Genomic DNA, 14,123 nt, shown 5'->3' on the forward strand with positions numbered 1-14,123 from the left:
AGCTGACACAGAGCACCTCAGAGCAGGACTTGAACTAACAAACAGCAGCTGCGACAGGTCTGTGACCCTGGGCATCACTCCGTGAGGCCTCCCTCCACCTGGTCTTCCAGAGACTTCCACTGCACCCGGGGCACCAGGCCTCTGTCTCCAACCACCACCCACCCCTCCTCTGCCTGACTCCTGGGTTCCTCTCATTAGGAGAGGGTTTTCTTGAAGTTGTCTCCCACTCATGGGCCAGATAAAATGATTAGAAAACAAGCCAAAGCTGCAGCCCCTTGTCTATCCTGACTCTCAGGAGCCCACACCTGTTCCTTGGACCTGGCCGGTTCAGCAAGTTCCATTTTCTGCAACTGTGAGCCCCTGAGGGGTGATGATTGGCTGACCTGGGCAGCCTTACCGTGCCGGCCAGCCCTCCCCAGGTGTGCCTGGGTTGAGATCAATATAAATACCACTCCAGGCAGCAAGAGCCCCTGCAGCCGTGCCTGACGCCATTTTCTCTGCCCTGTCAGCAGTCTCGGGGCTGGGCTGGTGGGAGGGAGTGAGAGGCCACGGCTTTGTGGGTGGCCCAGTGTGAGTGGGGCTCTGCTGGACTTTCTGCAGCAGTTGCCAGGCTGCCACCTGCTAAAGAAGAGGATGTGTCACCCATACCTGCTGCTGGAATTTCTCCCTGGGCAGAGGTGAGGAAGGAAAAAAGCAGTGGGGGCAGGGACAGGACGGGTATCTCAGGCAGGGAAATGGAAATCTTCCAGAAGAGCACCCAGGGCCAGGACCATCCTGGCTGGCCTGCAGGCACCAAGTCGGCCGGCATGCTGTCACTCGTGTGGCTCTATGGCCCTTCCTCTAGGCTTTCAAGTCCTTGTATATATTCAGGTGTTTTACCTGGGACGGGTGGGAATAGTTCAGCAGCAACTGGCCTGGGGCTCAGCTCACGTTTACTCACAGATGCCTCGGCACGGTGCCCCAGCTTTGCAATGAGGACGCTTGTTGCGTGGGGGCTGCTGGCTGAATGGGAGACGATTCCCCACCACTGACCAACTTCAGAATTGTTTACAACTGGAGCAAGTGCCCTGATACGGTTTTCCTCTGTGTAACTGGTGGGTTCTGTGTTTTTTTTCTCTTTTTCGTTTTTGGTTCAAGGTAGATTTTATTCCTCTTTTTTGTATTTACAGATATAAGCATGGAAATAATTTATTCATATAAATACATGTATGTGCAGGGAATAATTGTTTTTTCTGTTTTATTTTTTAAATTTTACTTCTTTTTAATTTTGAATTTTATTTTATATTTTTATACAGCAGGTTCTTATTGGTTATCTATTTTATACATATAAATGTATACATGCCAATCCCAGTCTCTCAACCCCTCCCACCACCACCCCCCCAACAGCTTTCCCCCCTTGTTGTCCATACGTTTGTTGTCTACATCTGTTGCTCTATTTATGCCTTGCAAAATGGTTAATCTGTACAGTTTTTCTAGGTTCCACATATATGCATGAATATACAAGATTTGTTTTTCTCTTTCTGACTTACTTCACTCTGTATGACAGTCTCTAGATCCATCGACGTCTCTACAAATGACCCAATTTCATTCCTTTTCATGGCTTAGTAATATTCCATTTTATATATGTACCACAGCTTTATGCATTCGTCTGTCTGTGGGCATTTAGGTTGCTTCCATTACCTCGATATTGTAAATAGTGATGCAATGAACATTGCGGTGAATGACTCTTTTTGATTTATGGTTTTGTCTGGGTATATGTCCAGTACTGGGATTGCTGTATCATATGGTAATTCTATTGTTAGTTTCTTAAGAAATTCCATATTGTTCTCCATAATGACTGTATCAATTTATATTCCCAACAATAGTGGAAGAGGGTTCCTTTTCTCCACACCCTTTCCAGCATTTTTTGTTTGTAGATTTTCAATGATGCCTATTCTACCAGGTGTGAGGTGATACCTCATTGTTGAATCCATTTCGTTGAGCAAGGGGTAGCTCTTGTCTATTACATATTTGGCTTATGGAACGGTATCTGTGCTAATTTCAAACTCTGCTTTTATGCAGCACCCCAACTCACCTTCCCCTTAAGCAGGCATAAGTTGGTTTTCTAAACTTGAGACCCTGTTCTGTTTTGTAATTCAGTTCATGTGTAGCCAAGTTCACATTCCGTGTATTAGTGATACCTTATGATGTTTCTTTTTCTGTGTGACTTATTTCACTTAGAATCATCGTGCCTCAATCCACTCATTATGCTGGTACGGGCCTGGTGACATAGATTTCATTGCTGAGTGGTATTCTGTTGTACAGAAGTACCGCAACTTCTTTATCCATTATTTGCTCTCTGGGATATTTAACTTGTGCCGTAGAAGAGATTCCTGTAAAAAGAGCCGTCCCAAATTTTGGGGTTGCTGTGTCTTTTTGATATTAATTTCCCTAAGCTATAGGACCATAAGTGGAAGTGCCCTAGGCTCTGTTGCTTTGTTTTTTAGATGTTTCAGGAAACACCATACACTTCTCCCGAGTGTCTGTTGGCAATTTACATCCCGCCCATCAGCATAACAAGGCTCCCAGTTCTCCATGGCCTGTCCTGCCTTTCTGGATTTTACACTTTATTCTGATGGCCCTTTTGACCGGGGGGAAGTGAGACTTCATTGTAGTGCAGATTTCCTTTGCAAGCTTGCTTGGTTGGCCAAAAAGGGCGTATGCGTTTTTTCCTGAATATATTCAGGAAAAAACGCATATGTCCTTTTGGCAAAGTGCATCATTGTGGACGTTCTGCCTCTTTTCCTACGCTTTCAATGCAATTCCAGTCTACCTCCTGAAATCGGTATCCTGCAATTCTGCCCCGCTTTCAAGTCCTCTTGGCAGCCTTACTTCAGTCTATTTTTGGACGATAGCTGTCATTTATAACTCTGCAGGTTTGTGAATTACAGAGACCCTGAGCTCCTTTCTTCAACTCGCTTTCTTTTGAGCTGGCCGCAACACCGCAGGATGGCTTCAGGCCCTAATCTGGTTCCGGCACGGCATGCTGAGCCTTTGGTTATTTCCTCTTCCTGGTGGGAAATGAGAGTTAAATTTGCCCGTCCAGACACCTCCAGCTAGTCTCTCATTGGTTCTCCCTATTCCTGTTCATCTTCCGCAGAAATTGCAAACTGGGCCAAACAGGAGGTTAAAGGCGCTGACTCTCCAAGTTGGGAGAGTGTTAGTAAAGGGTCTGGAATGTTGCACCCGAGTACCAGGGGAGGAAAACTGAGACATATTTGAACACGTCTCCCGTTCACACGGTTGATCATACTCGGGGTTCCACATGCATGTTTTAGCTGAAGGAAGAATACCTTAAACCTGGAGAGTTGAGACCCGTGGAATGGGTACCATGCAATATGACTTCTAAGGGTCTTCATTTGCTCACCGAACCTCTCCAATCCTATCACTGCTGCGTTTATGCCCCTGTACACACGCTTGATTCTCTTTCGGAGACATAGCAATCCATAGGTTTTAAGATACTTACTAGTCAGGTACATTCTTAGGCGTTTAATATGGGGTGTTGAGTCCATTTCGTTGAGCAAGGAGTAGCTCTTGTCTATTCCATATTTGGCTTAAGGAACTTTATCTGTGCTCATTTCAATCTCTGGTTCTATGCAGCACCCCAACTCACCTTCCCCCTTAAGCAAGCGTAAGTGGGTTTTCTAAACTTGAGACCCTGTTCTGTTTTGTAATTCAGTTCATGTGTAGCCAAGTTCACATTCTGTGTATTAGTGATACCTTATGATGTTTCTTTTCTGTGTGACTTATTTCAGTTCGAATCATCATACCTGAATCCACTCATTATGCTGCTACGGGCCTGATGACATAGATTTCATTGCTGAGTGATATTGCATTGTACGTAAGTACCACAAGTTCTTTATCCATTTTTCACTTTCTGCGATATTGAACTTGTACCGTAAACGAGGTTCTTGTAAACAGAGGCGTCCCAAACTTTGGGGTGGCTGTGTCTTTTTGATTTTAATTTCCCTAAGCTATAGGACCATAAGTGGAAGTGCCCTAGGCTCTGTTGCTTTGTTTTTTAGATGTTTCAGGAAACACCATACACTTCTCCAGAGTGGCTGTTGGCAATTTACATCCCGCCCATCAGCATAAGAAGGCTCCCAGTTCTCCATGGCCTGTCGTGCCTTTATGGATTTTACACTTTTTTCAGATGGCCCTTTTGACCGGGGGGAAGTGAGACTTCATTGTAGTGCAGATTTCCTTTGCAAGCTTGCTTGGTTGGCCAAAAAGGGCGTATGCGTTTTTTCCTGAATATATTCAGGAAAAAACGCATACGCCCTTTTTGGCCAAGTGCATCATTGTCGAGTTTCTGACTCTCTTCATATGCTTTCAATGCAATTCCAGTCTACCTCCTGAAATCGGTTTCCTGCAATTCTGCCTTGCTTTCAATGCCTCTTCATAGCCTTACCTCAATATATTTTTTAAAAATAGTTGGCCTTTATAACTCTGCAGGTTTTTGAATTGCAGTGGCCCTTAGCTCCATTTTTTAGCTCTTATTTTTGTGGTATTGCCCCATAACCACAGGATTCCTTGAAGCCCTATTTTTCTTCTGGGGCACCTGCTGTGCCTTTGGTTAATTCTTCTTACTGATGTGATATTAGAGTGACATGTGCCCATTGAAACCGCTACAGCTAGTTTCTCACTGGTTCCCCCTATTCCCATTCATCCTCTGCACTAACTGCAGACTGTGCGATACCAGAACTTAAAGGCATTGACTCCATGTGGGGATGTTGTTAGTAAAGCGGCTGGAATGTCGATCCGGAGCCCCAGGAGAGGAAAAATGAGGTGCGTTTTAGAAACCTTTCCCGATCATATGGTATACCAGTCGCTGGGTTTCCCAAGCATGGTTTAGCTGTAGGAAGATTCCCTTCAACCTGGAGTGTTGGGACCCTTGGACTGAGTAGCATGAAGTATTGCATTAAACTTTCGGCAGTTGCTCACCAAAGCTCACCAATCCTGTCAGCCCCAAGTGTCCAGCCTTATGTCTTATCCAGCTGTGGGTTTATATGTGGTCAATCCAGGTTGCATCACAGCCCCTGAGCGAATTTTGTAAGAATTTTTCTCTCTTTCATTGTTTCAGCGTTTTGTTTTTAAAATTTATTTCTATAATGGGGTTTAGCTCCTTTTCACTGCTGTGTTTGTGCCGCTCTGCACACACTTGATTCCCTTATGGAGATATATCAATACATGGGTTTTAAGATTCTTATTCCTCAGATATATTTCTCTGCGGTGTATAGGGTGTGTTGAGGCCTGTTCATTGAGCAAGGTGTAGATCTTGTCTAATACCTATTTGGTTTATTGAACGGTATCTGTGCTAATTTCAAACTCTGGTTTTATGCATCACCCCACCTCTCCTTTCCCCTTAAGCTGACATAAGTGTGTTTTCTAAATGTGAGACACTGTTCTGTTCTGTAATTCATTTCTTGTGCAGCCATATTTACCCTCCCTCTATAAGTGATATCTTATGATATGTTTCTTTTTCTGTTTGACTTATTTCAAGTAGTATTATCGGACCTAAATCCACTCTTTATCCTTCTACTAGCCTTATTACATTGATTTCATGGTGAAGAGATATTCCATTGTACATAAGTACCACATCTTCTTTATCCATTGTTCTCTTTCCTGGGATATTTAAGGTGTACTGAAGTTGAGGTTCTTGTAAACAGAGTAGCCCTAAACTGTGGTGTGCTTGTGTCTTGTTGATTTTTAGACTTCCCTAGATATACTCCCATGATTGGAAGTGTCCTATGCTCCGTAGCTCTGTTTTTTAGATGATTTAGGAACCACCATACACTTCTCCAGAGTGGCTCTCGGCAGTTCACACACTGCCCATCAGCGTATAAAGGCTCCCTGTTCTCCATGGCCTGTCCTGCATTTCTGGTTTTTACAATTTTTTAGGATGGCCCTTTTGACCGGTGGGAAGTGAGACTTCTTTGTTGTGCACATTTGCATTGCTTGCTTGCTTCGTTGCCCATAAAGTGCGTATGCGTTTTTTCCTGGATATAATCAGGAAAAAACGCATACGCCCTTTTGGGCCAACTGCATCATTGTCGAAATTCTGCCGCTTTTCATGTGCGTTAAAGACGAGTCCAATCTATCTCTTGAAATCTGTTTCTTGCAATTCTGTCTTGCATTCAGATCCTCTTCTTTGCCTTACCTCAACATATTTTTGGACGTTAGTTTTCATTTATAACTCTGCAGGTTTGTGAATTGCAGTGACCCTGAGCTCCATTTTTTAAGTTGCTCTTTTGTGAGCTGGCCTCAAACCCGCAGGATTGCTTCAGGCCCTATTTTGGCTCCGGCGAGGCAGGCTGAGCCTTTCTTTAATTCTTACTCTTAATGGGAAATTAGAGTGATATGTGCCCGTCCAAACCCCTACAACTCTTCTCTCATTGGTTCCCCCTCTTCCCGTTCATCCTCCTCACAATTTGCAAAATGTGTGAAACAGAAGTTTAAATGTGCTGATTCTCCAAGTGGGGAGATTCTAAGTAGCGTGGCTGGAATGGTGAACAGGAGCACCAGGAGAGGATAAATGAGGTGCATTTTAGACACATCTCCCGATCACATGGTGTACAGTCCTCTGGGTTTTCCATGCATGTTTTAGCTGTAGGAAGATCCCTTGAACCTGCAGATTTGGGACCCATTGAATGGGTACCAGGTAGTATTACTTTAAAGGGTGTGCATTTCCTCACCCAACCTCACATTTCTCTTAGCGCAAACAGTTTCCAGCCTTATGTCTCATCCTGCTGTGGGTCTAGATGTGTTCAATCCATGTTGCATCACCGTCCCTGAGGAAAAGTTGTAAGAGGTTTTCTCTGTCTCTCTGTCGTTTATTTTTTTCAATTTATTACTATATTGGTTACAGCTGATTTTCAAAGCTCTGTTTCTTGCTGCTGTACATCCACTTGATTCGCGTACAGAGAGACATCAATAAATTCTTTTTCAGATTCTTACCAGTCGTATATATTCTTTTCCGGTGACTTGAGTGTGCTGAGTGCAGTTCTTTTAGCTACCGTGTAGGCCTTGTTGATTATCAGTTTGGTATTTGGAATGGTATCTTTGCTAATTTCAACCTCCTGGATGATGCCTCACCCCTCCCCACCTTTCCCGTTTAGCAGCCTTATGCGTGTTTTCTACATATTTGACTATGTTTTTGTTTTGTAATTTATTTCATGTGTAGCCATTTTGGATTCCACCTTTAAGTGATATCTTATGATATGTGTCTTTTTCTTTTTGAATTCTGTCACTTAGAATGATCATACGTAACTCCTCCGGAGTTGTTACAACTGGCCATATTTCATTGATTTCCAGGCTGAATAATATTCCACTCTACCTAAGTACCACATCTCTATCCATTTTTTCCCTCCAGAGACATTTAAGTTATATCCTAGTCGAGGATCTTTTAAACAGAGAGGGGGTAAATATTGGGGTGCCTGTGTCCTCTCGATTTTTGTTTTTCCCAAGATATACGCCCATGAGTGCAAGTGCCCTATGCTCTGTAGCTCATTTTTTAGATGCTTTAGTAAACACAATACACTTCTCCAGAATGGCCATTGGCAATATACATTTCCACTATAAGTCTCACAGGGCTCCCTCTTCTCGTTGCCCTGTCCTGCATTTCTGTTGTTTACGCTTTATGAGGATGGCTCTTCTGACTGATGCGAAGTGATATCTTTTGTAGTATTGACTTCCAGTGCCCACCTGTTTGGTTGGCTAAAAAAGTGTATGCTCTTTTCTTGAATATATACAGAAAAGAACGCATACACCCTTTTTGGCCAACTGCAATGTTGGCAATGTTGGCAATGTTCAGCTCCTTTTCTTGTGCTTAATGGCGAGTCCTTTCTACCTCCTCAAATCCCTTTCCTGCCATTCTCCCTTGCTTACAAGTCCTTTTCTCTGACTTTCCTCAAGACATTTTTCAGTGATGGATATTTTCAACTCTGCAGTTTTGTGAATTTTACTGCCCCTGAGTTCCATTGTTCAACTCGTGTTTATGGGAACTGGCCACAAAGCAGCGGGATTTCCTCAAGCCCTATACTGTTTCCATGGGCAACCCTAGCCTTTGGTCAATTCGTCTTCCTGATTGGAAATTAGAGTGACATGTGCCTGTCTGAACACCTAGGACTTGTCTCTCATTGTTCCTCATCCTTCCGCTTCATCCTCTGGACAAATTCCAAACTGTACGCAACAGGATGTTGACAGTGCTGACATCTCCAAGTGGGGAGACTGTTAGTAAAGACGCTGGAGGGGTGAACCCGAGCACCAGGAGATGAGGAGATGAGATGCCTTTTCCAAACTCTTCCCGATCAGACGGTATACCATCCTCTGGGTGTGACAGACATGTTTTAGCAGTAGGAAGAGTCCCATTCATGTAAGGAGAACACCAGGGCTTTTTCAAAATCAGTGTCTCCCCGAAACCCAAACTGGGGAATTTTTTAAGCTACGGCTACACATATGTTCATTAAGGGCCTTGGGAAGTAGGCAGAGTCCAAACTTTAGATGATTGAAGTCTTCAGGGTCAGAAGCACTCACCACCAGCTTCCCTTAGGCTACACTTTAACTGTCATTGATAGATGATGTCAATAAAAATATCTATTCTTTTTCAGATTATTTCCCCTTATAGGTTATTGCAAAATGTTGAGTGTAGTTCCCTGTGCTATACAGTAGTTCCTTGTTGATGATCTATTTTATACATAGCAGTGTGTATGTGTTCATTCCAAACTGTTAATTTATCCCTCCTCCCACCTTTCCCCTTTGGTAATAATAAATTATAAGATTTTATACTTCTCAGAAATGGGGGAGCTGAAAGAGAGGTATCATTTTCAATGGAAAAGCATTTAAAACAAGATTGAAGGTTTAACCAAGATTATTAGCTGTACATCCTTGGAAAGAAATCACTTCGTTTCTCTAATATTGACCTGACAAATAAGACAAACCTTTTCACTGAACTTGCTTATAAAAAGTGATGGAAATATCAAATGGAAGTGTTAAAAACATCTTATTTTACCCGAGCCTTATACACTGTTCTATGTTAACTACAGTTTGGCTCACACATCTGTTCATTGAGGTTACAATAGTCTCAATTTCTGTTACTGATCCTCCAGAGTGGACCCCAACAAGTGTCCCCCTGCCCAGTGTCATTGGGGCCAACAGATCGAGACTGAGTTTGGTTCACAAGCAAAGGAAACTTTATATTTTGATCAGAGAATGGAGAGGTGAGAGCATGCACTACCCCGTGGGCTGTGGGCTGTGGGCTGGGCTGCTGTGTAGAGATCCTGTCAGAGTCAGTGGGAGGGAGGGAGGCGGCGGAGCTCTCGAGGGCCGGGTTGGCTGTAGCTCAGGCTCTATATCGTGGAGTCTGCACTGGGCCCCAGGAGCTGAGGTGTCGACCCAGCCATTCTGCACTAGGAAATCTGGTCTGAAGTGCCGGGTGTGGAACCTCTGCATGCGGGACCCTAGGAGCACGTGAAATTAGACAAAGCACAAAGGATAAAAAAGGTTAGACTTGACTTTATTGCCCAGATTCTATTTTTATCTCCCAGGGATTTTTAATGGGCTTTGCTGGGGACAAACCCCTCCTCTGCCTTTTGTCCCGTTCCTCATTCTTGGAGTGCTGAGGGTGCAGACCCTTCTTCTGTAACTGCTGAGTGCTGAGTTGGGAGCCCTCATACCCTGGGGCGAGGGTCAGAGCTTCTCCCCAGCAGCCTCCCGGTGACGTTGATTGTCCCCAGGACCCCTGCCTCCCTGCTCGTCCACCTGAGCACCAGCATTGGAAGTGTTATAGATTCTAATGACCTTTAAGGGTCCAGGAAAGAGATGTGCAGAGACGCTGTGGGGGCCGGTTTCACCCCGCCCCACATTTGTTCGGCCACCTTAGGCTGACCGTCTCTGCCAGCCTAGATGCTCTGACCAGTAGTCTGCGCTTTCTTCAATTAGGCCCCTGAATTAACGTACAAACAGCACCAGGTGTCAGAGCCCTGCCCGCTCAACTCCCAGACAGTCCAGGGTCAGTGGTGACCAAGGACCATGATGGCTACTGAGTCAACAGCCTTTTGAAGTAAACAGGAGTCCAGCCGGTCTTATTGGCCACCATCATCACGGTGTCTGTAGGCTTTTCTATGGTGACAGTGTGGTATACTGTTCCCCCGCCAAGATTATTAGCTCCCCTCTGGGTGCAGTAAGTCCTGCAAGCAGTAGTCTACTCTTTTGGGACACACTCTTGTTGTTTTATGAGAGAAACTCCAGGTCAAGTGATGTTCACACGAGTCGTCATGGTGCCCTGTTGCCCCCGGTTATCTCTCTGGATGTTGGAGTTGGAGGGCCTCCTCACTCGAGGTCGGTGTGCCCACGGAGCGAACCCTGCAACTTCAGGGCATGGTTGGTGGTTAGGATCACCACGTGGGGTCCTTTTCCCTTAGGAGGGAGGTGGCCTTTTGGGCTGCTGATTTCCAGGTTTTTAGATACCGCCAGTATCTTGGCCAGATGTGGCAGTGGGCCAAGCCCCTTAGTGACCGTAGTTTATCCTACCTGGATGGCATTCTTGCATTGTTCCATTTCAAGCGGTCCCAGTTTTTGCACTAATTCTCCAATGGCGATTCACCTTTCACCGGGAATGTAAAGGTCAAAGGGTTTAGCTAAATTAGGGAGTTCCAGGGCAAGGGTCTGAATTGACTGCTCTTTCCATTCTTGAAAGGCCACTTCTGGATTCTATTCAAAAGGATCATCATCTTTTCCTTTCAGTGTTTCATATAGAGGCCCAGCTAGTAGACTGTAGTTAGGGATCCAGAAGCAGCAAACCCTGGCCTCCCCAGGAACCCCTAAGCTGTCTTCTAGTTTTAGAAAGGGGTAAGGCTGAAAATGGTTTCTTCCCTTTCCTGGGATGGGCTTCTCTGACCTTCTGTGAGAATGAAGCCCAGGCAGGTCACCGCAGTCTGTGATATTTGAGCTTTTTCTTGGACAACTTCTATCCTTTATTGGCTTGGTAGTTCAGAGGCCTCCTTAGTAGGGCTGGTGATCAGAATGTCGTCTGCATATTGAAGGAGGGTTTCCTTTTCCAGAGGTAGAACTTTTAGGTCTTTAGCTAAGCTTTCCCCAAAGATGGTGTGGGAATTTTTGCACCCTTGGGGCCAGACGGCCCGGAAGTATTGTTTTAGTTGTATGTGGAGTCCTGCCACTCACAAGCCAAAATTTCTTGTGACTCTGGGACTAATGGAATACAAAAGAAGGCATCATTGAAGACTAATACAGAATACCATGTCCTGGTGGTTGGTAGAATGACCAGCAGGGTGTAGGAATTAGGAGCAACTGGAGGTATATCCTCGGTGGCTTCACTGACTGTCCTGACATCCTTTACCAGGTCCCCAGCAGCCCATGGGGCTCTCGTGGTCAGACCAATCCCAGAATATGGAGCTCACCTGGGCAGGTACCCCACCCCCACCCCAGCCCACGGGGCTCTCGTGGTCAGGCCCCTCCCAGGATACAGAGCTACCCTTGCAGGTACCGTGGCAGGGCTGGGCACACAGGAACCGTGCACATAGCCCTCATTGCAGAGCACCCCCAGCTCACCTGTCACTCAGAGCTGACACAGAGCACCTCAGAGCAGGACTTGAACTAACAAACAGCAGCTGCGACAGGTCTGTGACCCTGAGCATCACTCCGTGAGGCCTCCCTCCACCTGGTCTTCCAGAGACTTCCACTGCACCCGGGGCACCAGGCCTCTGTCTCCAACCACCACCCACCCCTCCTCTGCCTGACTCCTGGGTTCCTCTCATTAGGAGAGGGTTTTCTTGAAGTTGTCTCCCACTCATGGGCCAGATAAAATGATTAGAAAACAAGCCAAAGCTGCAGCCCCTTGTCTATCCTGACTCTCAGGAGCCCACACCTGTTCCTTGGACCTGGCCGGTTCAGCAAGTTCCATTTTCTGCAACTGTGAGCCCCTGAGGGGTGATGATTGGCTGACCTGGGCAGCCTTACCGTGCCGGCCAGCCCTCCCCAGGTGTGCCTGGGTTGAGATCAATATAAATACCACTCCAGGCAGCAAGAGCCCCTGCAGCTGTGCCTGACGCCATTTTCTCTGCCCTGTCAGCAGTCTCGGGGCTGGGCTGGTGGGAGGGAGTGAGAGGCCACGGCTTTGTGGGTGGCCCAGTGTGAGTGGGGCTCTGCTGGACTTTCTGCAGCAGTTGCCAGGCTGCCACCTGCTAAAGAAGAGGATGTGTCACCCATACCTGCTGCTGGAATTTCTCCCTGGGCAGAGGTGAGGAAGGAAAAAAGCAGTGGGGGCAGGGACAGGACGGGTATCTCAGGCAGGGAAATGGAAATCTTCCAGAAGAGCACCCAGGGCCAGGACCATCCTGGCTGGCCTGCAGGCACCAAGTCGGCCGGCATGCTGTCACTCGTGTGGCTCTATGGCCCTTCCTCTAGGCTTTCAAGTCCTTGTATATATTCAGGTGTTTTACCTGGGACGGGTGGGAATAGTTCAGCAGCAACTGGCCTGGGGCTCAGCTCACGTTTACTCACAGATGCCTCGGCACGGTGCCCCAGCTTTGCAATGAGGACGCTTGTTGCGTGGGGGCTGCTGGCTGAATGGGAGACGATTCCCCACCACTGACCAACTTCAGAATTGTTTACAACTGGAGCAAGTGCCCTGATACGGTTTTCCTCTGTGTAACTGGTGGGTTCTGTGTTTTTTTTCTCTTTTTCGTTTTTGGTTCAAGGTAGATTTTATTCCTCTTTTTTGTATTTACAGATATAAGCATGGAAATAATTTATTCATATAAATACATGTATGTGCAGGGAATAATTGTTTTTTCTGTTTTATTTTTTAAATTTTACTTCTTTTTAATTTTGAATTTTATTTTATATTTTTATACAGCAGGTTCTTATTGGTTATCTATTTTATACATATAAATGTATACATGCCAATCCCAGTCTCTCAACCCCTCCCACCACCACCCCCCCAACAGCTTTCCCCCCTTGTTGTCCATACGTTTGTTGTCTACATCTGTTGCTCTATTTATGCCTTGCAAAATGGTTAATCTGTACAGTTTTTCTAGGTTCCACATATATGCATGAATATACAAGATTTGTTTTTCTCTTTCTGACTTACTTCACTCTGTATGACAGTCTCTAGATCCATCGACGTCTCTACAAATGACCCAATTTCATTCCTTTTCATGGCTTAGTAATATTCCATTTTATATATGTACCACAGCTTTATGCATTCGTCTGTCTGTGGGCATTTAGGTTGCTTCCATTACCTCGATATTGTAAATAGTGATGCAATGAACATTGCGGTGAATGACTCTTTTTGATTTATGGTTTTGTCTGGGTATATGTCCAGTACTGGGATTGCTGTATCATATGGTAATTCTATTGTTAGTTTCTTAAGAAATTCCATATTGTTCTCCATAATGACTGTATCAATTTATATTCCCAACAATAGTGGAAGAGGGTTCCTTTTCTCCACACCCTTTCCAGCATTTTTTGTTTGTAGATTTTCAATGATGCCTATTCTACCAGGTGTGAGGTGATACCTCATTGTTGAATCCATTTCGTTGAGCAAGGGGTAGCTCTTGTCTATTACATATTTGGCTTATGGAACGGTATCTGTGCTAATTTCAAACTCTGCTTTTATGCAGCACCCCAACTCACCTTCCCCTTAAGCAGGCATAAGTTGGTTTTCTAAACTTGAGACCCTGTTCTGTTTTGTAATTCAGTTCATGTGTAGCCAAGTTCACATTCCGTGTATTAGTGATACCTTATGATGTTTCTTTTTCTGTGTGACTTATTTCACTTAGAATCATCGTGCCTCAATCCACTCATTATGCTGGTACGGGCCTGGTGACATAGATTTCATTGCTGAGTGGTATTCTGTTGTACAGAAGTACCGCAACTTCTTTATCCATTATTTGCTCTCTGGGATATTTAACTTGTGCCGTAGAAGAGATTCCTGTAAAAAGAGCCGTCCCAAATTTTGGGGTTGCTGTGTCTTTTTGATATTAATTTCCCTAAGCTATAGGACCATAAGTGGAAGTGCCCTAGGCTCTGTTGCTTTGTTTTTTAGATGTTTCAGGAAACACCAT

General features: G+C 45.2%; 1 long non-coding RNA gene across 9 annotated transcripts in view; it reads left to right on the forward strand.

Moving 5' to 3' along the window:
* The window catches only part of LOC307181276, a 2,057,065-nt gene that overhangs the window by 1,752,992 nt on the left and 289,950 nt on the right, over positions 1-14,123 (forward strand). Inside the window, exon 10 of one of the 9 annotated variants that reach the window (XR_013826316.1) lies at positions 3,795-3,819. The exons of the other annotated variants lie outside the window; for them this stretch is intronic. This is a non-coding gene — a long non-coding RNA (uncharacterized lncRNA). Of the gene's footprint in view, positions 1-3,794; positions 3,820-14,123 lie in introns of those variants that run through there. 9 annotated transcript variants of the gene reach the window in all.

This window comes from Stenella coeruleoalba (assembly GCF_951394435.1).
Source record: "Stenella coeruleoalba genome assembly, contig: scaffold_52, whole genome shotgun sequence".
Classification (NCBI taxonomy): domain Eukaryota; kingdom Metazoa; phylum Chordata; class Mammalia; order Artiodactyla; family Delphinidae; genus Stenella; species Stenella coeruleoalba.